Source organism: Petromyzon marinus, chromosome 60, assembly GCF_048934315.1.
Source record: "Petromyzon marinus isolate PM22_M1 ecotype Great Lakes invasive population chromosome 60, UKy_Petmar_22M1.pri1.0, whole genome shotgun sequence".
Taxonomy (NCBI): Eukaryota; Metazoa; Chordata; class Hyperoartia; order Petromyzontiformes; family Petromyzontidae; genus Petromyzon; species Petromyzon marinus.
The window spans coordinates 5,240,293-5,264,865 of record NC_133726.1 but is presented as its reverse complement, the minus strand read 5'-3'; the positions used below and the strand labels follow the sequence as shown (position 1 = coordinate 5,264,865).

Below are 24,573 nucleotides of genomic sequence, written 5' to 3'. Positions count from 1 at the left end.
CCTGTTTGTGGCGGCCGCGGTAGTGGGCGCACTGCTGCGTTACAAACCGAGTTCGATGCCCGGCCACGGCCTACAATGGTGGCGAGTGATTTCCGAACCGCTCCCCACCCAACGTCCCCTTGACCAAACCCACGTGATGTGGCGTGGGGGGGATACCATCATCCAGCAGTGGATTGACAAAGGGCTGTGCATTAGATGCTCGTCGACGAGCATTTGTGGCCGGGTCGCTTCTGAAAAGTGAATGAATACCTCGGTGGGCTTTGCCTGGTAGGATGGGGATTGTTTTTTATTTGAGTTTGTGTTTGGGTGATTTGTTTTACCTCCCCGTGTACTTTGCACTCCTATCGTGATTTTGTTACTGTTGTCGTAACGTTCTGACCCCGTGCCCCCACTGGACATCTGTGAGAATGAGCTTTGCAGCTCATCGGATTCCTCCCAGTATACAGAAATATTCTGCTTCTGATTTAGGCTAACCAGGGGGAGACGATGCAAGCGAGATAACAAAAACGGACAAAACTGAATCCGTTCTCGGTACGAAATGTGACTCCAAATCGCGAGCATTTTTTGCGTTGCTAAAGGTCGCTGTATCGTTACTTGCTTGGTGATGACGCACGTTCTTTAAAAAAAATGCACCACTTGGCAGGCCTTGGAGATTAGGTCGGGCGCATCGCTCGAAGGTCGTCGTCATCATCATCATCGGCCGTGATCAATCCACTGCTGGCTGTGATCCATTGGCCGCCATCTCTCGCGGTCCTTCGATGCAGCGGAGAAGCTGGCTAGCGCCTACGCGCGAGCCAGCTTTACTGTTTTACTATGTTATTTTTGCCAGGTAGGGCCCCCACTGAGCTATATATTGCTCTTTTTTCAGAAGCGACCTGGCTATGACAAATGATAGTTCAACCAAGTTGCTTATCATCATCGCGTGGAAATGTATAGCAGGCAAATACTCTAAACGGACGTTGATTCTAAGCGTGGAGGAATAAACTGGAGCACGTGGAACAGGCAGTCATGCGGTCACGCGGGAGACACGCAAACTCCAAATATACAGCAGGCGCCGGGGTGGGCGCGTCCTGCCCTGAGCCCGTGATATTTTATTGACGGTGATGTCTTTAAATCCGCGTCTGCCCTCCAATCCACTTGTTTGTCTCTGCCTCTCGGCGTAATTCCCAGCATGCACCTCACCGAGCTTCCCCTTTGTGCACTTGTCAGTTTTTGTGTCCGCTCGGCAATGCGAGTTCTTCATTTTCTTTTTTCTCCGGCCCTTCAAGGTTTTGTGTTGCGGGGACACTGCTGCTGCTGTGGGGCGCGAGCCGGGCGTTGTCCCGTGTAAAGGTTTTCTTTGCAGTTTGTTCCCACACCTATGAAGAGCTCTGTGCAGGGACAGTAGGCAAGCATCCCAAGCAGTACCTCCCAAAGAATGAGTCCTTGAGACTTGACGAGCACAGCTCTTGTTGTAATTAATTTCAAAATAATTTGTTGTACAGTCGCTGCGTACTTATTATTACGTGGAGAGAGAGAGGTACACATGGATCTTGGGACAAAAGTCATCGTTTTTACGGTCAAGGAAAGTGGGCACCACGGTGGCTAGGAGATGTTAACTACCTCGCCTGGTGTACAGGAGGTCGTGGGTTCGATCCCGACCCTGACGCCTGCTGTATATTTGGAGTTTGCGTGTCTCTCTCTCTCTCCCCCCGTGGTGAGATGTTAACTACCTTGCCTGGTACACAGGAGGTCGTGGGTTCGATCCCGACCCTGACGCCTGCTGTATAATTGAAGTTTACGTGTCTCTCTCTCTCTCTCCCCGTGGTGAGATGTTAACTACCTTGCCTGGTACACAGGAGGTCGTGGGTTCGATCCCGACCCTGACGCTTGCTCTATATTTGGAGCTTGCATCCGTCTCTGTCCCCGTGGTCGCGATTATTTTTCTCCCGGTTCCTCCTGGTTTTCCCTCCACATTTAGAATCGACGTCACGCATATCGGGTATTTGGCTGCTATAAATTTCCACGTGATAAGCCACTTAATTGAGCTATCATTTGTAATAGCCAGGTCACTTCTGAAAACTAGCCACATAGCTCAGTTGGGCTTTACCTGGTAAAATAAAAAAATAGTTTAGATTTATTTTAGAAAGTCAGTGGGGCTTGGGCAGGGGATTTAATGGCTGCGAGAGGAGATGGTTGGCGGCTGATGGAGTGGCAGCCAACGGAATGGAACTCTGTGGAGATGGAGCAACGAATGTAGTCCGTGTGCGGGAGCGAGATCAATTGTGGCACTCGTTACACGCAAAGTGCTTGTCGCAATTGCACCACAGTACCTCGCTGATCTCGTCAAGGAGCAGAAACCACCAATGCGAACTCCGCTCACCTTCGCAGCAGCGGCTTTTGGCTCAGCCATCGAACAAAGACGGTGGTCACCGCATCATCGCACGGGGATTTGAGATGCGCTTCTGCGCCCGTCTGGAACGCTCTTCCTTCCGATATTAGCAAGCCACTGGGAGCTATGTAATTTTAAATAATCGAAATTGACAAACTCATTTCTTGAGAACTTATTTTTGTGTTTAGTTTGTTGTCCTTCCCCCCACACCTCCGATTAGCGTGGTTGGCTACGTACGGTACTGAAGAAGTTCAGCGTACCTACATCACAGGAGCACGAGGGATGGTGGGGCGATAGGGGAGGCCTACTTCCAGCAGTGGCTAGCGTGCGTTTGACGATAAACCGAAGCAAAAACTGATATTTGAGAACACTCTCCCGTCGAACTCTGGCAATTGTTTCAGCAGTCTGGTATTTTGCTCTCGTAAAAAGATGCTCTTAATATTTTCAGCGTTTCATGACACGCATTAAATGCTAAAACATTTGCCACTACGGCGGGGGGAGGGGGTGGGGCATTTTAATTGGATCACATCTGCTATTAACGAGCTAATAATAGCCTCCCTGCTGTGGGTTTTTTTGCCCGAGCTGATTAATGGCTGCCGTAATGCAGAGGCTGCCTTCATAGCACCTCTTATTAATTGAAAATTTGTGACGCATTAGTGTCGCGTCAAGATGTCGGATCCGCATTTGTGGGAACGTGTAGCCTCGCTTAGCCGTATTCATCCATTCCTCCTCGGACGTTAATTGCGGGAAAGGTGATGCGTGGGTGGGAATTCACAGCGGAAATAAGCTCATTATTTAGCATTTGATTTTGCAATTAAGTGGTCGACCTTTAATGAGGTGGACTGCCAAGCCAGAGGTCTATTCAACTTCTGCCCTTGACATTTGAGTCTGTTTTTCAACTCTGCGCTGTATGGTTACATCCAAAGAGTGGGTTGCCTGGTTGGCTCTGGCGCCAAAGCGATGAGGTCCTGGGTTTCAAATCCTTTTTGAATGAGATCCTGGTTGCCCTGCAGTGGTTAGGAGATGTCAACTACCTCGGCTGGTATACAGGCGATCGTGGGATTCGATCCCAACTCTAACACCTGCGTATTTGGAGTTTGCATGTTGTCTTTCCCCGTGTTCGCGTCGATTTTTCTCAGGGTCCTCTGGTTTTTCACTCTCGTATTTAGAATCAACAGGCCACTTCTAAAGAAGAGCTATATAGCAGCTCAGTAGGCCTTACTTGGTAAAATAAAAAATAAGTAATATATATAAAAAAACTTTTTTTAAAAACACGCTTTAATGAAATGTACTCGTAATGGCAAAACTCCACGACTCCAGGAAGTGGCCCCGAAGCTTTCCATAACGTAAGGGACCGTGGCCAATTGCAGTCAGCGTCAGTTGACCGTGGATAATTAGACCCAAGCCGAAACATAACATGTAAAAAACTGTTTTAAAATATGTTTATTTTTAATGATAGAATATAGTATTGTCATCAGTAAGACATAAGTATACCAAGTTTGCAGTCGATACCACATTGGGAAGTGGGTTACAATTGAATTACAAGATTTGAGGATACAACAACGACAACAACAGACAGAGTGAGTTAAATAAAAGCATGTAAAAAAGAGTTTTACATATTTTAGTTTAAATATATCCTTACTGTCACCCGATGATCATTACTGTCATGTGCAGAGCGGGTGTGCAAAAGTGCTGCGTGGACCAGGTTACGTGTAGGAATCTCCAGGGGCAGTTCTGCGATTTCCGCTTCCGTGGGAAATTCTGTGGACGTGAAGGGGGCCGCTCCGATCCGCGAGAGATCCAAATGGGTCGTTGGTTTGTCCTCGGTGACGTGATGCCGATAGCGCAGTCCGGAAGTAAAATTGGGGCAGGAATGACAGTAAAATAAAATGACAGCAACTGCTACATGATGGGGGTGGACTGATCTTCGAATCACAATTGGCTCGTTTTGCTGTCTAGAAATCGCCTGTTGAGCCAGATGCTTAAACGTTATTGACCCAGTAGGTGCAAGGTGGATTGCCGCGTCTCAGGATTGTGAGAAGTGGCGGCAGCGGCTTGAGGCCTTAATCCAGCAGTGGATTGACCATGGCTGACAACGATCAGTCGGCACATACAGCAGCTACATAGTTTCTTCTGCACCCTCTAACAAGAGCAGCCGCCACATTTGGAATGTCCATCGATTTATTAGAAAGCTAAAAAGTGTGAGGAGGTGCGCACGCGTGGATTTGAGAGCGCACGCAGAGGTTTTGAAGATGTACATTTTAGTTTAACGCGTAGGGGGGACTTTCGCGACCAATATCATCCATAATAGTGTTTTTTTTGGGTCAGATCGCGTAGCTATACATTTTACCTTGAAGAGAATTAAGCGTCCCGATTTCGACTCCCGCTCACGGCCACCACCACCACCACCAGACCTCCGCGCCTCCGATTAGCGCGGTTGGCTACGTTGCGGTTCAAGCATGCGTACAAGCGGGCCTTGGGCAGGTTTCGTCGCTGGAAGGGGGAATGGTGGCCGGAGGAGCGCTAGCCAAAGGGGGAGGACGTTCGGAATCGCGGTTTTTGTTTAGACCGCCGGAGAAACCCGATGAACCACGGAGATCTGTTTCGCAGACGTCCGCTCGGTGAGATTGGCGGCGATGAAATCGGCTCGTGCGGCTCCGAGGTGTTGTGGACCGTCGCACCGGGGCCGTGAGAGATGGCGACAATTCTGCGGAGCCTTCATCCAGCAGCGGGATTGATCGTCGCCGCTGACGATGTTGGTTTTCGTTGGGAATGCTTCCGTATTTATCGTTGTCGGAAATTTGTATCTGCCAATGCGCGCCGGTGGTTCACGGGCGACGCCCGCTTCAGCCTCCGCGCTTGGAATTGATCGCCCATCCACCCCTCCCCGCCGCCGTCTGGCTATCATTTTATAGTAAATCAGCGGCGCGGCCTAATCGATGGAAATTTAGCGCTAACGTGGAAAATCACGGCGGAGAGAGTGCAACAATCTCCACTCCGCAAACAAATGAGAGCGTGCGCCCGGGCACTGCCATTGCCTCCGCCCGAGCGGAGTTCTGTCATTAATCACGAGGGCCCAACCGAGAGAGAGGGAGAGCAGCCGTAACAATAATAATGCTTCATTTTCCCCGGGAAAGGAATGTTGCCGATATCCATCTCCCCCGTACAACATGTGCTTGCCAAGGTGGAGGGGAGACTAAACGAATGAGAGGAAAACTGCCCTTACAAGGGGAGGACAATTGACCGGTTAGAGATGCAGAAGAACATCTGGTCTCATCACGCAATCGGTTAATTGATTTCGTCAGGGGCTATGTTGGTGGTGACAGGGCCATGTTGCTATGGCTGGCTCTTGCCATCGTACGTTTTTCAGCAGATATTTTATATGTTGGAGGTGGCCGGATGGAACTCCTCGTAGCGAGTAGTGCACCACCTTGTGTCAGAATGGTCCTGGAAGATGATGACGTGACACAACTGCCTCTCAAGTCCTTTCAATGTTATCTTTCGTCCGCAATGAGCGAATCGTGTAAAGATTGCTTTTTTTTTTCCTTCACGTCAGTAAAATTCACTTTCTTATTTGTTGGCAGCCAAAATTAACTGTTAAGTCGGTGGTTTGAAAATGCCAGTCCTCGCGAGCCACCACCACCATCGCCACGCTACGCGTTTACCAAATTAACTCCTCCCTATTCAAATAGAAGTGAAACGCGACGTTTGTACTGTAAGTATATTGAACTTCCTTCGCACCGTACGTAGCCAACCGTGCTCATCGGAGGTGCGAGTGTTTATGTATCCTGAACTTCTTTCACGCCGTGGCATTTAGTGCTGCCCCCCCCAACAATCTCACAACAAGTGAGAACATCACCCCATCATCATCATCATCATCGTCGTCGTCGTCCTGCTGCTGCTGTCACAAACCCCCCAATGGTTTCAAACATGTGGCGGCACCCTCACTCACGCTGCTGATGATGTCTGATCGGCAAAAGTGCCCCACCCCCCCCCCCCACCTCTGAAAATTCGTGAAGTGTACCGGGTTAAGCCATTAACGCTGTCTGTGTCACGTGGCACGCGTGTGGAGTACACGCACGAGTGGGACACTGTGTATGCACGTGCGCACGCACGCACTGAGATCTAGATCTTAAGTTCAATCTGTTCCATTAACGCGAACGGCGCTAATTGCTCAACGCGTCACGTGGGAGCACGCATTTAACAATCGTCAAGCGCGCCTGCGTGTCGTGGAATGAGTTCATTTCTATTTGAATGGGGGGAAGTGGGAGGGGGGGGTAAATTGGTAAACTCCAACAGACCGACCGTCGTGGTGGAGTTGTTTGGGAAACCCTTATACGTTCAGTGAAACAACAAATTTATATTTCTGGGTGCCGTGGTGGTGAGATGTTAACTACCTCGCCTGGTATGCAAGAGGCCGTGGGTTCGATCCCCAACCCCCCGATGCCTGCTGTATGTATGGAGTTTGCTTGTTCTCCCCGTGGTCGCGGGAATTTTTATCAGGGTCGCTTTTGAAAAAGCTTTATAGGTCAGTGAGCCATTACTTGGTTAAAATGAAAAGAAAAAGTAAATTTATCGTTTGGTATAATTTGTTCTTAATGTTGCCGTGCGGTCACGTGACACCTCTGTTTCATTGCGGGAAGGCAGAGACCCAGATATGAACCTCGACACCAAAGCGCACCGCCAGATTAGAGTGCTGTGACGTGCCATTAGCGCCTTGGGCCAGCAGGCCCTCCCGGTACGGTCGAGTGGTTCACTAAAATAATGTCGTTCTGCTGCTGCCCCACTGGGGTAATGGATGTAGCTCGTTCGCGTGGTCACGTCACCCCGTCTGTACCCTGAGCCCTCCTCGCAGCGGGTCGAGTGTGCGGCGTGAGTATGTGTGTGAGCGTGTGTGTATGTGTATGTGAGCGTGTGTATGTGAGCGTGTTTGAGTGTGTGGTGTAAGCATGTGTGGGCGTGGGTGTGCGCGCGTGGGCGTGTGCGTGGGTGTGTGTGTGTGTGGTGAGAGATCGGCCTCTGTGGAGGAGGCTCGTGAAGGACGCTACTGGGCAGTTGGAGGCAGTCGCCTTCCAACAACAACGGAGGGCGGAGGAGCGACGCTCGCAACAACGAGCGGAGCGCCGGGTGGCTAAAGCACAGCAGGTTGGCACAGTAGGGGGCACAGGTGGTGCATCAGCCAGTCATCTCAGTCATCTTCGTCAGTCGACCCGTGGCACTTGGGTCTGCCCCGTGACCTCCTGCCAGTGGGCGTTCGACACTTCACGTGGCCTCAAGGTGCACATGGCGTGGCACAAGCGTCGTGGTGACGTCACCGCCACTTAGTGGCGAATGGCGGTTGTTGTGTGGTGAGATGCCCGCTTACGGCCAACAACGGTGACGTTCATCTCAACCGGTCCTGGGCCTCCCTATGTTGACTCGGCTTCACATGAGTTCTTGGTGCGGTGTGTGAACATGAGCACTCGCGAGACAATGGCGGCCGGGCGTGGTGCTGACCACCCACCGCCACCCCCTCGTGTACCGTGCCGGCCTTCATAGGTGTTCGCTTAACAGTACTTGCCCCCAGCAGTCTGTTAAGGCTATACGGGGGATCTTTTTGTCTTGTGGTGATGAGTGAGGGCTTAACTCGGAAGTCCTCGCTCAATAACACTGTCCTTTTAAAGGAAAGCTATCGGATCAGTGACGTTTTGGGCAACAGCCCTGCTGCACAGGCACACCAGCGTTTGGGTCCATTCGTTCAAAAAAAGTCTCGCGTTATATGTTTTATCTCTTAAGGCCACACGCAGCATCGCGATCGAACGTGAGCATTTTGATCATTGTGCCCGAGCCCCTCTGCCCAACGCAAGCGGCAGAAGTGGTGACTATGGTCCCATCTGCCTTGAGATCATTGACAAGATCCTCCCGTGTAGTTCTGGGCTGATTCCTCACCGTTCTCATGATCATTGCAACTCCACGAGGTGAGATCTTGCATGGAGCCCCAGGCCGAGGGAGATTGCCAGTTCTTTTGTGGTTCTTCCATTTGCGAATAATCGCACCAACTGTTGTCACCTTCTCACCAAGCTGCTTGTCAATGGTCTTGTAGCCCATTCCAGCCTTGTATAGGTCTACAATCTTGTCCCTGACATCCTTGGAGAGCTCTTTGGTCTTGGCCATGGTGGAGAGTTTGGAATCTGATTGATTGATTGCTTCTGTGGACAGGTGTCTTTTATACAGGTAACAAGCTGAGATTGGGAGACAGAAATCTTTCTGATTGAGAGGGGGTCAAATACTCATTTCCCTCATTAAAATGCAAATCAATTTGTAACATTTTCGACATGCATTTTTCTGGATTTTGTCGTTGTTATTCTGTCTCTCACTGTTCAAATAAACCTACCATTAAAATTATAGACTGATCATTTCTTCGTCAGTGGTCAAACGTACAAAATCAGCAGGGAATCAAATGCTTTTTTCCCCCACTGTAGCAGCCTTTGTCATTGCAAGGCCCTCGCGGGCCACTGGCGGCCCCTGGTGGCCTTTAGTGAGGCCCCTGACGTTCCTGACAATCACACGACAAGTGAGAACAGCCCCCTCATCATCATCATCATCGTCATGCTGCTGTCAAAACCCCCAGTGGTTTCAAACGTGTGGCGCGGCCCTCCTCACACTGATGATGTCTTATCGGCGGAAGTGGCCTCTCCCCCCTCTGAAAATTCGTGAACAACACCGATATGGAGCCTTAACCAAGGCGCTGAGCAGAGAATTACCGATTGTTCGTCGTCGTCGTCGTCATCATCATCCTTCGTCTTCATATGCCTGGCATTTGTCCTCCAGCATGGGGTGCGCCCTGCATTCCTTTGTTTTCGTTGTTAACTCATTCCTGGCCTGCGCCATCATCTCCAAGTCCACTCCACGGTCCTCCTTCATATCCGGGTTCACCACTGAGAACCACCACGACCGCCGCCCCCTCTTCCTCCGCGTAAACAAAGACCCACAGCCCCCCTGCCGACGCCCTTTTAGAGCGAGCCGCATGTCGCCGGTTACCGCTGTGGCTATTCCGCTGGTTGTGCAAGTCCTCTCTGTTTCACCCAGCAAAACCTCACCGAGTCTCAGGACTCATTTGTCAGGAGGCTTCTGTCACGTTCTTCTTTTGCAGTAGAGAGGGGCGATGTTGCCACGTGCAATCCCATTGGAGTAAATCTGTACGTGTGTACGTTTAACTTCTTTCGCACCGTACGTAGCCAACCGTGCGTGCATGCGCGTGTGAGCGGGGAGCGGGAGTGTAGCGGTTGGCGAGCTGCGCTACGAACCCGGCGACCGGAGTTCGATTTCTGCTTCACGGCCAACACCTGTGACGATTACCAGAACCGGTCCTGGGCCTCCCTTAGGTCGACTCGGCCTCAAATTGGTACCTGGTGCGGTGTGTAAACATCGCCACGAGGGAGACAAAGGCGGCCGGGTGTGGTGTTGACCACCCTATCCCTCGTGTGCCATGTCGGCCTTCACAGCTGCTCTCTATCAGCACTTGCCCCAAACAGTCTGTTGAAGGCTGTATGGGGGATCTTTGTATTTATTATGTGTGTGTCTGTCTGTGTGTGTGCGCGCGTGTTTTTTTTGTTTGTTACAATCAGCTCCCATTGCTCGGAGCTCCCACCGTTTCGATTTGCCATCGGCACACTGATGCCTGCTCCGTGTTGGTCGATAACGCGGCAGAGGGGGGGCGGGTTGGGGGGGGTCTGGGGGGGGGGGCGGCCAGGTCGCAAGGTCACGCTACCGTTTCAAACGTTACGTGCCGACTGTTAAATATTGCATTACGGTTACCAGCGCGGTGCCAAAGGTAACGACCGCTCATTATTTAATCAGCCGCTCTCTGTCGTCCGGTGTCCGGGGAGGGCTGAGGCGGGGGGGGGGGGGTTAAATAGGTACCGCTTACTCGAGGCGGGGCGGGGGGCTGCTTGGCTGGCTTCGTGGTCGAAGCGCTGAGCTTGGCACCGACGAGGATCCTAGGTTGAAAACATTTTTTTTAAGTTAGTTCTTTTTTAACCTTTCCTATACTTTGCATTCCTGTCGTGTTTTTGTATCGCTTGTTGTTGAAACGTTCTGACTCCGTGCCCCCTACTGGACACCTCTGTGAAAAAGAGCTTTATAACTCATCGGATTCCTCCTCCAGTACAAATAATGGTTCTGATTCTGATGCTGGGTTGCGGCCCGTGATAAATTGAACAATACCAAACCAAACCGGATTTCCAAGTGAAGTGAATTGTTGGTGTCAGCCGGTCACCAATGGCTTGCAGAGAGACATATCGTAGATAGAGAGATCCAGAGCTTCACACACAGATCCATAGACTCCTTAGACTAGCATAGAGGAGACCCATAAGAGTCTTGCATTTACGGAGTTGTTTGTTAAACAGGGTTCGCAAGCGTGGTGAGTTGATGACCTCTGCCCGGTCACCAATGACTGCACAAAAAAAGCCATCGCAATGAATTTCTATTAGCACTTCATTTGGCTAAAATTCCAATTCTGACTGCTGTGACGACGAACCGTACGCTCCCCCTGGGTGGCGAGACGTTTGCGGAAAGAGCCGCGTCGCTACCGCGTAGGTCCGGAGGTTCGTCGAAGAGCTCTCAAAAGGGGCTCTGTGACGTCCGCCTGAGTGTGGCGGCCGTCCTCTCCTTCACAAAGGGTCACAAGCGCCGCGTCAGAGATCCCTGGATCCTTCGTCCCGCGCCGCGATGCCGATGGCGCGATCGGTAGGAAATCGATGGCGGTCGTCCGTACTGACTTTGAAACGTCCCAAGCGCTTGGCCGTGATGTTAACTACCTCGCCCGGTATACAGGAGGTCGTGGGTTCGATCCCGACCCTGACTCCTGCTGTATGTTTGGAGTTTGCATCTCTCTCCTCGTGGTCCACGTGGCTTTTTATCCAGGTCCTCCGGTTTCTCCCTCCACATTGAGAATCAGCATCACGCGTTTACCAGTATTTGTCCGCTATAAAATTTCGACGTCATAATCCACTTCGTACAGCTATCATTTGTGATAGCCAGGTCATTTCTGAAAAAGAGCTATATAGCTCAGTGGGGGCTTAACCTGGTAGAATAACAATCTAAATATTCCACTTTCCAATGGTGGGGGACCGGTTTATCAATCGTGCCGACCCCACCGTTGATTTCTCTAACAGGGCTGCCACTCATTTTTTTGGACCCTCGAGGGATGATCGGCTGCGTTTAACCCCCCCCCCCCCAGTTCCTCTGCTCCACCCCCCGCCACTGCCCCCCTCCCCCCACCCTGAACTTTGTCCACCACTCGCAAGGCAGCTCCTTCACAGATCCCGAGTCGCATTGGTAATTTGACGTGAAATATTGCCACTCCGTTGGGCTGCGTTGACGGACGGGGGCTCTCAGTCCTTCAGCGCGAAGAGCCCGGCATTGTAGCGACAGACGCTCCATCACACTCTCTCTGCAAGGCCGTATGGAAAACGGATCGATCGGTATGCCCTGTGGGAGAAGTCCTCTCTACCCGGCGCTCGCAGAATGCACGCGTTCTGCAGATGCAGTTGATGATTCTCGCGAATTTGCAGAGCCGTGAGCCGATTATACCGATGTGTGCAAAAGAGAGGACCGTTTTCATTCGGTGCATTTTTTGCCATAAGGTGACATATATATGGCGCCGCGGTGGCGAGATGTTGACTACCTCGCCTGGTGTGCAGGATGTCGTGGGTTCGATCATGTAAATGTGTCGTTATCCCACGACCACCACCCCTACACAGCCGCACGAGTAAGGTTGTCACGTGAACAAAACGTGCCGATTAGTACTTCAGCACATCGGTGTGATGGCGAGTAAACCCACAAGATTCACAATTGAGCACTGTGACGTTTCGCTGTTGATTACAACAAAACAGCTTCGTCAGGCAATTTGGCAGGATTGTGAAGAAGTGCTTCCTGATTTAAAGCTTTCGTGACTGCAGGGATTCATCTTCTTGGTTCTTTCGGTAAAGTCACCATGTAGAAGGGAAACAATAAAATAATAAAAATAGGAAACAATAAAATTCTCACGACGTTTCGACTGCAACGCAAGCAATCATCATCAGGTGTGAAAACCACAGCAAGAAAAATTGAATTTTTAAAAAAAAAAATTCTTGCTGTGGTTTTCACACCTGATGATGATTGCTTGTGTTGCAGTCGAAACGTCGTGATAATTTTATTGTTTTATATTTTTATTTTATTGTTTCCCTTCTACGTGGTGACTTTACCGAAAGAACCAAGAATAAGTGCTTCCTGCTTTTTCCGGTGATTTCTTGGCAATTACAACATTATTACAGATATGCCTTTTGAAGTAGAAATAAAATGAAAAGGGGGTTCAAACACTGCTCCGTGACATTCAAACGGATCCTCGGTCGTGCGACGTGACGCTGAAATGACGTGCAGGAGGGGGGGGGGGGGCTGGGGGTGTGGGGCAGGCGGGTGGGGTGTGGTGGGTGCGGGGTGAAAGACGAAACGTAAAAAAAAACACACACAACGCAAACAATCCGATGCGTGTACTGTGAGAGAGCCTTCAGAAGCCATGTAATTCGGCGCCCCCCCCCTAGAGAGAGCGGGGGAATTGGGTCAGGGCATGGAAGGACAGGGGGTGGGGGGGGGGGTGCAAGGCCCGAGATGAAAACGTTGGGAGACAGAAAGTCCGTGGCTAAACGGTTTAGCGTACCGGGGGGGGGAGGGGAGCGCGTATCGTGATACCTGGCTGCCCTGGAAACCAACTCGAGTTCTCTCGTCCTCCGTTCGTCTGCCCTGCAAATCCCCCCCCCTTCCCTCCCCCTGCACCGCTCCTCCTCCTCACCCTCCTCCTCCGTCCTTCTGAAGAAACACTTTTGTAAATTGCACGTTCCAGGAATTTCCTGTTTTGTTCTTTTGTGCTGCTTTGTTAACCCCCCCCCACCATCCTACCACACCCCCCCCACCACCGCAGATTTTTTTTTTTTACCATTCTTTATTATGAAAGAATGCGTTTAAAAAAAAAAAGACGAAAAAAATGAAAATAATCCCTTTTTGCGTTTGCCTTTCAACTTCAGGCAGCCGAGATGACTTTATCTTCTAAATAGATGTAGAAATATAAATACATTTCCGGTTATCCTTTGGCGAGGAGGTTGTTGCGTCAGTTTCCGCGATCGCTCTGGCATCGGAGTGCCCAATGCCAGGGTACTCGGTAGGCCTCTGGCCCGGCCGGATGACTTGGAACCAGCGGGAGTACCCACACTTCACCCCACCGAACTCGTGACCTGCTGAACTCATGGCTGCCGAAGGGGCGAAGTGGGCAAGAGGCGGGATGCTGAAGCTCAAAGCAGGTTCACTTAGCCTCTGGCCGCCTTTTGCCCAAAAGGTGTAAATTCCACATTACCATGGCAGGCATCGATCTACGCATAGCACAACCACTCCTGATGTCCAAAAAAAAGCAATAGGAATTTTATCAACCCTGGAGCGGATCATGGACTGAGCTAACCTTGTGCTAAAATATGGATTCGTTCCACGCTTCTTGGGCGTGCGTGTGATGTGCGTTGAACTTGAATTCGCACCCTCCATAGCCAACCGCGCTAATCGGAGGTGCGGGCGGGGGGGGGGGTAGGACAACAAACTAAACACGAAAAGCAGTTCTAAAGAAATGAGTTTGTCAATCTAGATGACGATGTATTGTTAGCTCTTTCGGTAAAGTCACGTTGAAGGGAAACAATAAAATAATAAAATATATATAAAACAATAAAAAAATCTCACGACATTTCGACCATAACACAAATGGTCGTCATCAGGTGTGTCGGTTTGCATTAACCCTGGAGGGATCATGCAAACCGACACACCTGATGACGACCGTTTGTGTTATGGTCGAAACGTCGTGAGAATTTTTTTATTGTTATATATATTTTATTATTTTATTGTTTCCCTTCAACGTGACTTTACCGAAAGAGCTAAGAATATGAATTACTGCAGTCACGAAAGCTTTAAATCAAAATTTAGATGACGATGATTTAAAAGTGCACAGCTCCCCCCCCCAGTGGCTTCCGAACATCGGAAGGGGGAGAGCGTTCCAGACGGTCGCGGAAGCGCGTCCGGAAGCGTCGTTGCGATGCGGCGATGGTCAAAGGACCCAGAGCCACGGAGCGTTTTGGCTTAATTGCTCGGTGAGAAGAGATTGCTTAGAACAAATGCGATTTTCTGTTTTTAAAGACGACGATGGCGGCGTGGACATTATGCAAGAGCGAACGTGCGGCGGAAACAAAAGAAAAAATAGTGAAGCTGACCCGTGTTCGAGAGACCGCTCTTTCCTTTTGTCCGCTTCATTCGGGTAATTTATACTCAACCTGAAAATAGCACCTCTTTTAATTTAAGCCTAAAATTACGAATTGTACGTGCGCATGCCTCCTGAAGCTTAACGTTCGCATGGTATTACTTCCATAAATCACAAATGGGACCCTTCCAGGTACAGTGAGGGGAAAAAAGTATTTGATCCCCTGCTGATTTTGTACGTTTGCCTACTGACAAAAAAATGATCAGTCTATAATTTTAATGGTAGGTTTATTTGAACAGTGAGAGACAGAATAACAACCAAAAAATCCAGAAAAACGCATTTCAAAAATGGTATAAATTGATTTGCATTTTAATGAGGGAAATCATTATTTGACCCCCTCTCAATCAGAAAGATTTCTGGCTCCCAGGTGTCTTTTATACAGGTAACGAGCTGAGATTAGGAGCACACTCTTAAAGGGAGTGCTCCTAATCTCAGCTTGTTACCTGTATAAAAGACACCTGTCCACAGAAGCAATCAATCAATCAGATTCCAAACTCTCCACCATGGCCAAGGCCAAAGAGCTCTCCAAGGATGTCAGAGACAAGATTGTAGACCTACACAAGGCTGGAATGGGCTACAAGACCATTGCCAAGCAGCTTGGTGAGAAGGTGACAACAGTTGGTGCGATTATTCGTAAATGGAAGAAAACACAAACGAACTGTCAATCTTCCTCGGCCTGGGGCTCCATGCAAGATCTCACCTCGTGGAGTTGCAATGATCATGAGAACGGTGAGGAATCAGCCCAGAACTACACGGGAGGATCTTGTCAATGATCTCAAGGCAGCTGGGACCATAGTCACCAAGAAAACAATTGGTAACACACTACGCCGTGAAGGACTGAAATCCTGCAGCGCCCGCAAGGTCCCCCTGCTCAAGAAAGCACATATACATGCCCGTCTGAAGTTTGCCAATGAACATCTGAATGATTCAGAGGACAATTGGGTGAAAGTGTTGTGGTCAGATGAGACCGAAATGGAGCTCTTTGGCATCAACTCAACTCGCCGTGTTTGGAGGAGGAGGAATGCTGCCTATGACCCCAAGAACACCATCCCCACCATCAAACATGGAGGTGGAAACATTATGCTTTGGGGGTGTTTTTCTGCTAAGGGGACAGGACAACTTCACCGCATCAAAGGGACGATGGACGGGGCCATGTACTGTCAAATCTTTGGTGAGAACCTCCTTCCCTCAGCCAGGGCATTGAAAATGGGTCGTGGATGAGTATTCCTGCATGACAATGATCCAAAACACAGGGCCAAGGCAACAAAGGAGTGGCTCAAGAAGAAGCACATTAAGGTCCTGGAGTGGCCTAGCCAGTCTCCAGACCTTAATCCCATAGAAAATCTGTGGAGGGAGCTGAAGGTTCGAGTTGCCAAACGTCACCCTCGAAACCTTTAATGACTTGGAGAAGATCTGCAAAGAGGAGTGGGACAAAATCCCTCCTGAGATCTGTGCAAACCTGGTGGCCAACTACAAGAAACGTCTGACCTCTGTGATTGCCTACAAGGGTTTTGCCACCAAGTACTAAGTCATGTTTTGCAGAGGGGTCAAATACTTATTTCCCTCATTAAAATGCAAATCAATTCATAACATTTTTGACATGCTTTTTCTGGATTTTTTTCTTTTTATTCTGTCTCTCACTGTTCACATAAACCTACCATTAAAATTATAGACTGATCATTTCTTCGTCAGTGGGCAAACGTAAAAAATCAGCAGGGGATCAAATACTTTTTTCCCTCACTGTATGTAAGTACGTATGTTGAACTTATCTCGCGTCGTATGCAGCCAACCGTGCTCATCGGCGGTGTGGGGGAAGGACGTCAACAAACGAAGCGGTTCGACAGAAGCGAGTTTTCAGGCGGCTTCGCGTTCCAGCATGCGGCTCGAAGTGAGAATATCGCGGTTTCAAATTCTGGTTGGTGGATGACCCAGACCAGCATCCGCTCCGAGTGTCTGCAGAATAAAGGAACACTTTGTGCGGAAGCCAACGTTGGCTCTTCTGACGGAGGGAAGAGGCACTTGCGCTCCCGTCATAGAAATGAGGAATTGCCCCACCTGTGCTTCGGGATGGCTCTAAAGAGGGGTATGAGCAACTGTGATGCGTTGGCGCTCGTTTCCGGTCCGGAAAAAAACGGGTCGGCGTTGGTGGGACGCAATTAGCACGAATGACGCGATATAAAATACAATAATTTTGATATGGCTCACCGTGCTCGTTACACTTCGATGTGTGTGTCGTGAGCTCAATGGTCGACACCAGTTTAACAAATCGTCGAATGCTTCTCAACTGCCGAACAAACATCTAAACTAAAATATTTTTATTTTATTTTACCCGGTTAAGGCCAACCGAACGAACTGTATCGTTCCTGTTCAGAAGCGACTTGGCCACGAATGATAGGCCACTTATAATTGGCCTACGTGGAAATTTACGGCAGATAAATAAAATACTCTAAGCACGTGATGTTGATTCTCAACGTGGAGGCAAAAACCGGAGGACCCGGAGGAAAAATCCACGCGACCTCGGGAGAGGACATACAAACTACTCCGAAACACACAGGCGTCGGTGTCTGGATGGAACCCATGACCCCTGTATACCAAACGAGGTATTTAACATGGGCATGGTGGTTTGGAGGCATGGTGGCAAGCGTGCGTGTAAATATTTATAGCGTCTCTAATCCGAGCTCGTTTGTCTCCCTCCGTGCGTGCTTGTACTTGGGGGGGGAGGGGTGGTGCAGCGGTTAGCGCACTGTGCTACAAACCCGGTGACTCGAGTTTCGATTCCCACTCAAGGCCACTGACACCAGTGATGAATATCCGCAGCCGGTCCCGGCCCGTCCCTTAGGTCGACTCGGCCTCAAATGAGCACGTGTTGCAGCGTGCAAACATTAGCATTGGGTGGACATAGGTGGTCGGGCGTGGTGCTGTCCACACCACCCTCTCGTGTACCCTGCCGGCCTTCATAGGTGCTTGCTATAACAGCACTTGTGCCACGAATCTGTTAAAGCTACTCGGGGGGATCTTTGTACGTTGCATGTGGCGGCAGGGTGCCGTGTTGGCGTCACGGTTGTGCCTCTTGCCGATCGGTGACGCCGGCCTTCCTGGGTTCATCTTTGGCCACCGGTGCCCCGGGAGGCGCGTGGGAGAGGCGCGCGTTTATTTTGCTTTTATTTCTGGCTGATTTTCGCCGTCGGCACCCTCGGCGAGGGCCTCCTTTGGCCGCGCCGTGGAGCGGGCTCCCAATCGCTGCCAGGTGCCGCGGAATTCCCGCGCGCCTTCCGCGGGTAAGGCACGACCGCTCCTGCAGCGGCGCGTGCGACGCGGGGGTAGGGGGGCGGGCAGGGGGGCGGGGGCGCAGGGAAGGGTGGCAGTCGGGGGAGGAAGACCTTCAGCTGGCAGTGACTAATTGTTAAAACTATGAAATGATTCAATATTTTTTTTTTTATTTTTGCCCGGTAAGCCCCACCGAGATCTGCGTAGCTCGTTTTACGTGGCGACCTGGCCACGAATGAAGGCTCAACAAAGTGGCTCATCGCGTGGAAATTTATATAGCGGCAAAGATCATCCAAGTAATCTTTCCACGAAAGTGGTAGCTATTTTATCGACCCTCCAGGCGTGTGCCGTGACCTCGGCGCCACTGCCCGCCCAGATTTTTTGCCCCAATGCTGCCTAAAAATACCCGGTTCCTTGTGAGCCACAGCGGTAACGATCAATAAGGCTCTGCGAGTGGAGGTGAAAGCGAATACGGTAATGGACAAATCTGCTGACTGTTTTGTAAAATCCGACTCGGAGCCACGGTGAAAGGAAAAAGTGTGAGAATAAAAAACAACCCCCCCCCCCCCCCATAAGGTTGGATGATAGATTGTAATAAAGTGGTGAGTGATGAGGTGGTGGATGGGCGTCTCGTAAAAAAGGTAATAAGCACTGGGGGGGTAAACGCTGAGACAGCACCAGCTTTAACAACCTGAGTTCGAATCCAGGGCTTCAGCCCGCCCCATGATCAGGGTTAGGTTAGTCACCCAGACCCCTAAGAGGGTTCTCCAGGGCTGCATGGCTCTGCCTTGTGGTTTTTAGGGGTTCGTAATGGCCACGTGTCAGAGCACTCGAGTCGGCAGATCATTGTTCGTTGTGGTTCGCTTGAACCACCCAGACCCTAGCGTGTTGGTTGAAATGATAAAATGGGGAGAGAAAGAAAAAAAGGAAAATGGGGTTGTTATTTTTTTTAACGTGCCAGAGATGGTGAGATTGAGTTGGGAGCTGCAGGCAGGGAGCGTGGTTTGGTGGCAACAGTGGGCATGAATGTTTGTCTGTGGTGCCTTGGTGCTGCATCAAGCGCCTGGGGTCACGTGTGTGTGCCACGTCACGTGGTCACCGGGTACAGCCCACCCGCTTGGAAGACGCCGGCGGCGTTGGCGCGGTGCAGTCACGTCGCACCCGTCCGTGCGGTGCTGGGGTCAGAGCGCTTGAACTCTCCGTAGACTATTAAGGTCACGAGTCTATATCCCCAGTCCGGGGTTTGCTCGGCTGGGGGTGGATCTAGATTCTAAAAGGTTTCCACGTTGAGTTGGGAGAGTGGTGGTGGGGGTGCAGGGGCGATGGGGCTCAGGGTGGGGCGGGGGGGTCAGAGCTGTACTCGGTGATATGGCCCCGGGCCCTGCGCTTTGGGGGGGCCCCGCAGCTATGGCGGGGGGGGGGGCGCGGGCTTTGGGTGGCCTCCATGTTCAGTCTGAAGACATCAGGTAGGGGCGGGGGGAGGGGCACGTGGTGGTGGTGGGGGTTTCCTATAATTCCAACGTTTCAAATGGGGGTGCAGTCATTCATAATAATAAATAAAAAACAATACGATATATTTTCTCTGCTAAATATCATTACAAATGTTTTGTGTGGGGGGGAGGGGTGCAATGGCCCCCCACGCGCCCCCCCACCACCCCGCCCCTCTGACTCAGCCCACCATCATCATTGCAAAGTCAACCATGGTTGTCCGATTGATAAACTGCCTTGGCCATGGGCACGTGGAATTTCCACCTGGGAGATGAGTCGCCCCGAGGCGAGGGCTCGTGAGAGCAGAGACGCTTTGAGCTGCAGGAGAATGTGCCACGTCTGTTTTTTTGTTGCAGCCACTGTCATTTTATAGCGTTTTGTAGGCCTGTGATTATTCATGGATACAAAACAAAAATCAATTCTCATCCTCGTGATGCCCGCATTACCATCCTTGAAAATCGATTCGCAATGCATCCGAATTTGATGTGATTATGTTTTCTTCAGGCTCAAATAACAATTTAGAGAAAGTAGAGACGACGCTGAAAATACCGGCGGATCCTCGCCGGTATTTTCGGACGAGACGGTACAAGCAACAGCCAATACGGATGGGTGTGTCCATGAGATGGTACAGACAAGGCGGCACAAACTAGATCAAGACTCCTTCCCCTCCCCTCGTGTAGCAGCAGCAGCAGCACGTATGAAGGCCGGCACTGTGGCACGCGATGGGCGGGGGGTGGGTGGCCAGCACCACGCCCGCACAGATGAGATGATGGGCAGCAGTACACGAGAAGGTGAAGAATGCGATTGACGCCGGGGCGGTTCAGGCGAGACGGACAAACGCAAATCAGACGTTCATTGGAAACGCGCAGCGCCGAAGAGAGGGTACGCGTGGAACGCGCGGAACGCGCGGAACGCGCGGTACACGTGGTTACGTCCAGCAGAAGTGAGACACAGCACAGACGGTAAGAGTCGGACAACAATGAGGTGGAAGTGTACGAATGAGACGGCACAAACGAGACTCATTGCACAGACGGTAACAAATGAGACAGGCACTCGCAAAGAGAGCCCCCGTTTATTGCCTTTACGGACTGTTGGGGCAAGAGCTGTTAGCGAACACCTATGAAGGCCGGCACGCGCGCGAGAGAAGGTTGAGTGGCCAGCACCACGCCCGACTTGCACAAAGACAAAGAACCCCCGTCTAGCCTCAATACACTGTAGGGGCAAGTGCTGTTAGCGAGTAGCACTTATGAAGGCCGGCACAGCACACGAGGGTGTGGGTGGCCAGCACCACGCCCAGCCGCCTCCGTCTCCCCCAGTGGCGATGTTTACTACACACCGCACCGGGTACTCATTTGAGGCTGCGTCGACCTAGGGGATGAGGCCCAGAACCGATTCGGATAATCGTCACCGGTGTTGGTGGCCGTGAGCGGGAATCAAACTCGGGTCACCGACTTACTCCACGCACACGCGGGGGCTCCACGCGCACGGTGCATCTGATACGACGTAATAATTAGGGTAATTGAGTGCGCCTGCCTGCGGGGGTTTGGCTGGTGGGTGAGTTTCTACTTGCACCGCCGCCGTGTCTCTCTTCTTGCGCCGAATGGTTCGACTCGCCGCGGCACGCGCGGCTATGTTTAGAGCCGACGCCAGCACAACCGAGCGAGCCCTGGGTGGTCCGTAACGCGGTGGGCGGTGGATCTTAACTCTGATGGCGGCGCTGCTGGGTGATGAAAGACGCGTCGGCCGAGTGCGAGATGTTTGACCGTGCCTCGCCACGCCGGTCAGTCGCCCCGATTCGTCGGGGACGTCTCTGGTCGGCCGTGACTTATCCACTGCTTGACGAAGCCCTCGCCCCTGGCCGTCGACCGTCTCGTACGGTCTAGCCGATGGCGCAATCCGTCTGGCACCCGCTCGATGAGCTAACTTAATCAATTTATCTCTGCGGTCGACGTTCCCTCCCTTGGCTGCCACTCCTTGGTTCATCCTCCTACCATCGGCAGTCGCCCCTTCTTGCCCCCGATGGGTCCTGGGGCAAGGCATAATAATAATAACTACCTCAATTTCGTTAAAGCACGTTCACATTGAAATATCTCAAAGTGCCGTACGTAATTTTTAAACTACTCTCACAAGTACAGATACAATCTCGGCGAAATAAAAACTGATAACAGCAATATCAATGACTGCACTAATTCCAATAAAATAAGGCGAATAATAAAATATTTTTTATTTACAATCAATTATGATTTCTCTATCTTGCGTATGTTCATCTAATTCTGTGTTCTTCGTATATCTTACATATGTTGTCGTCTTTGCATCACTCAACTGCCCCAAACGTCGCCAACTGCTCTGACACGTGTGGCATTGTTTTTGTGATGTGTGCCTTTTGGCGTTCTCTGGTCTGACACTGATGAGACAAGGCCTTAAAGAGAGAAGGCTGTCTCTGGTGTAGGCAAATGAGTTTCAAAGACAATGCCATCTATTATATTATCAGAGCATGTTTTGTTTGCATGTTCACTACAAATACCGCGTGGTTAAAGGAGACTTCCTTGCTAAAGGTTTCTATTCGGTGTTTGAACATCTTAACACAACTCCTGTTTTAATGCCAGAAAAAGGGTGAAACCTCTTCTTATTTTTCATACTTTGATACTGGCAAAACAGGTGTCCCATGATGTAGCTGCGACACCCAGAGCTGTAAATGCTCTGACACGTGTGGCATTGTCTTTGTGCTGTTCGCCTTTTGGCGTCGTTCTCTGATCTGACACCGGTGAGACAAGGCCATAAAGAAGGCCAATGATATACTTTTCCGTGTTAGGGCCACACACACAAACACGTGGTGTTGTTATTGGCGAACGAGTTGTTTTTTTTATTCATGGCACTTGTGCACCACTGCCAACGTATTAATGAGTATTCTTTTTACATTTCATGTAAACTTCATAATAGTTATTTTTTTGTTGGGGTTAGAATCGCGTAAACACAAATGTGTCGTTAAATCCGCCAACATCCGACACAGCCAATTAGTCAGGTTTGTCACGTGAACAAAACGTGCCAATTCGTTACTAGTACAGCACACCGGTTGTGTGTTTGAAGCGTAAACCCCACTACAACATTTACAGATCGAGTACCGTGACGTTTCGCCAGTAATTACAACAACAGCCAGCATCATCGGGTGACGGCCACAGAGTTGTGGAGAAACCCTCCTCCTGTTTCGGTCTTGAATAGAGCGGGGGATACACATGATGTCTTCACTTGTGAGCCAATCAGGTGTGAAGGCCAGGGGGTGGGAGGGATTAATGCATTAATATAAACTACAATGTATATCCATTAGCGGTTAGGTTATTGATAGGATTATTAACAAACATAAGTGTGTTTAAAGCCTACGTGTTAAACTGAATGTAAACGCAAGCCCACGTGCGTACGTACGGCAGTTTATTTCGAAGACTTGGCGCATTTCACGTCCTTAAGAATGACCTGTCACAAAAAAGCCACGTGTCGCGATCCAACCCGTTTCCCCAAGCCCGGCGGCTTGTTTGTCTTGGGGTGTCGTCACTCCGTTTGACACGGCGGCGTTGTTCGTGGCTTGCGGGGTCGGACAGACGGGACGGATAGAAGGGCGGGACTGACGGACTGACGGAAGGGCGGGACTGACGGGAAGGACGGAAGGAAGGATGGGATGGACGGACAGGACAGAAGGAAGTACGGAAGGAAGGATGAGACGGACGGACAGGACAGAAGGAAGGATGGGATGGACGGACAGGACAGAAGGAAGGATGGAAGGAAGGACGGGATGGACGGATGGAACAAATGGACGGAAGGACGGGACTGGATGGATGGACGGAAGGACGGATGGACCGCCCCCGTGCATTCGCTTTCAGGAACTCGAAAAATGCATCACGTGTCATAAACACGGAGGCGCATGCCCTCCTCTCTTTGTGTCTCGTTTAAATCACAGCCAGATTCTCGGTGCTTCGATAACCCCACGGGGGGTGTGGGGGGGGGGTGTGTGGGGGGGGCTATTTCGGGCAAAGGAAGGTGGGGCTCCCCCCTTCCTGTGCCCGAAATAGTGTTTATCGCCGATTTGTAAATGCTCTCGCGGCCCCAGTGTGAGAGAAACGAGGGGGACCATATCTGGTCAGTGAATTTCGTCCCCGCTCTAACGCGTCGTTTTTTTATTTGCGCCGTGGCGAGCACGGACTTGCCCGCTCGCGCCAACTGCTGGCCAGGGCCCCCCCCCCCCCCCCCCGCCGCCCCCCCTCCACTAGTCGAGTGCGGCCGTCGGTCGCTGCGTGCCGATCCCAATCGAGTCCGTTTCTTAACGTGATTTAAAAAAAAACGTTAAGCGTCTCTTTTCGGGTTGATGTCACGGGTATTTTTATGACGTCCACCGCAAAGCGGATGATGTGGAATTGCACGAGTGCATACGTACGTAGGTAGTACGTTCAATTTGTTTTTTCGCACGGTAAGTAGGCTAACGTGCTTTGTCAGGAGGCGCTGGGGAAGGACAGCAATGGAAAACGTAAAAAGCCGTTCAAAAAATGAATGAGTTTGTCAATCTAGATGATGATGGTTTCAAAGTGGCATAGCTCCCAGTGTATTACTAATATTGGGAGGAAGAAGCGTTCCAGACGGCCGCAAGAAGCGCGTCTGAAAGCGCCGTGCGATGCGGTGACCGTCTGTTTTTCGTTGGCCGAGCCAAAAGGGGTTGCTACAGCTGGTATTGACCAGGGCTGCCTGCCGCATTCGAACCTCGAAGCCCTGCAACACGCTGCGCCTACCACCGGGCCGAAACGAGCCACGGGCTCTTGATAAATATTAAAACAACTAAAGATGAGCCCTTGAGATTTGGCGTTGCCATTTCCACGGTGGGCTCTGTGAGATGGTAGTGATTTTTTTCTGTCAGTCCCTTCTTAAAAAGTACAAACTCGGCGGATGTGAACCAACGCTGCACCACGCCAACGTGGATCCATCACTTAGGGCATTGTAGAGGGAAATAATTAATGAACCACGAACGTAAACATGTTGTATTAAAATGAAATAGATATAATTAAAAAGTAACGATTTTTTTAGAAGTTCATGAGTTGTTAATAACTGCGCACACGATATCTGGAACGGTACAATAAAAGGTGCCAGTTTTTGTGAT

General features: G+C 50.6%; 1 protein-coding gene across 1 annotated transcript in view; it reads left to right on the top strand.

The window, feature by feature from the left end:
• The window catches only part of LOC116955558 (zDHHC palmitoyltransferase 14), an 80,199-nt gene that overhangs the window by 24,165 nt on the left and 31,461 nt on the right, over positions 1–24,573 (top strand). The gene's annotated exons all lie outside the window — the stretch shown is intronic.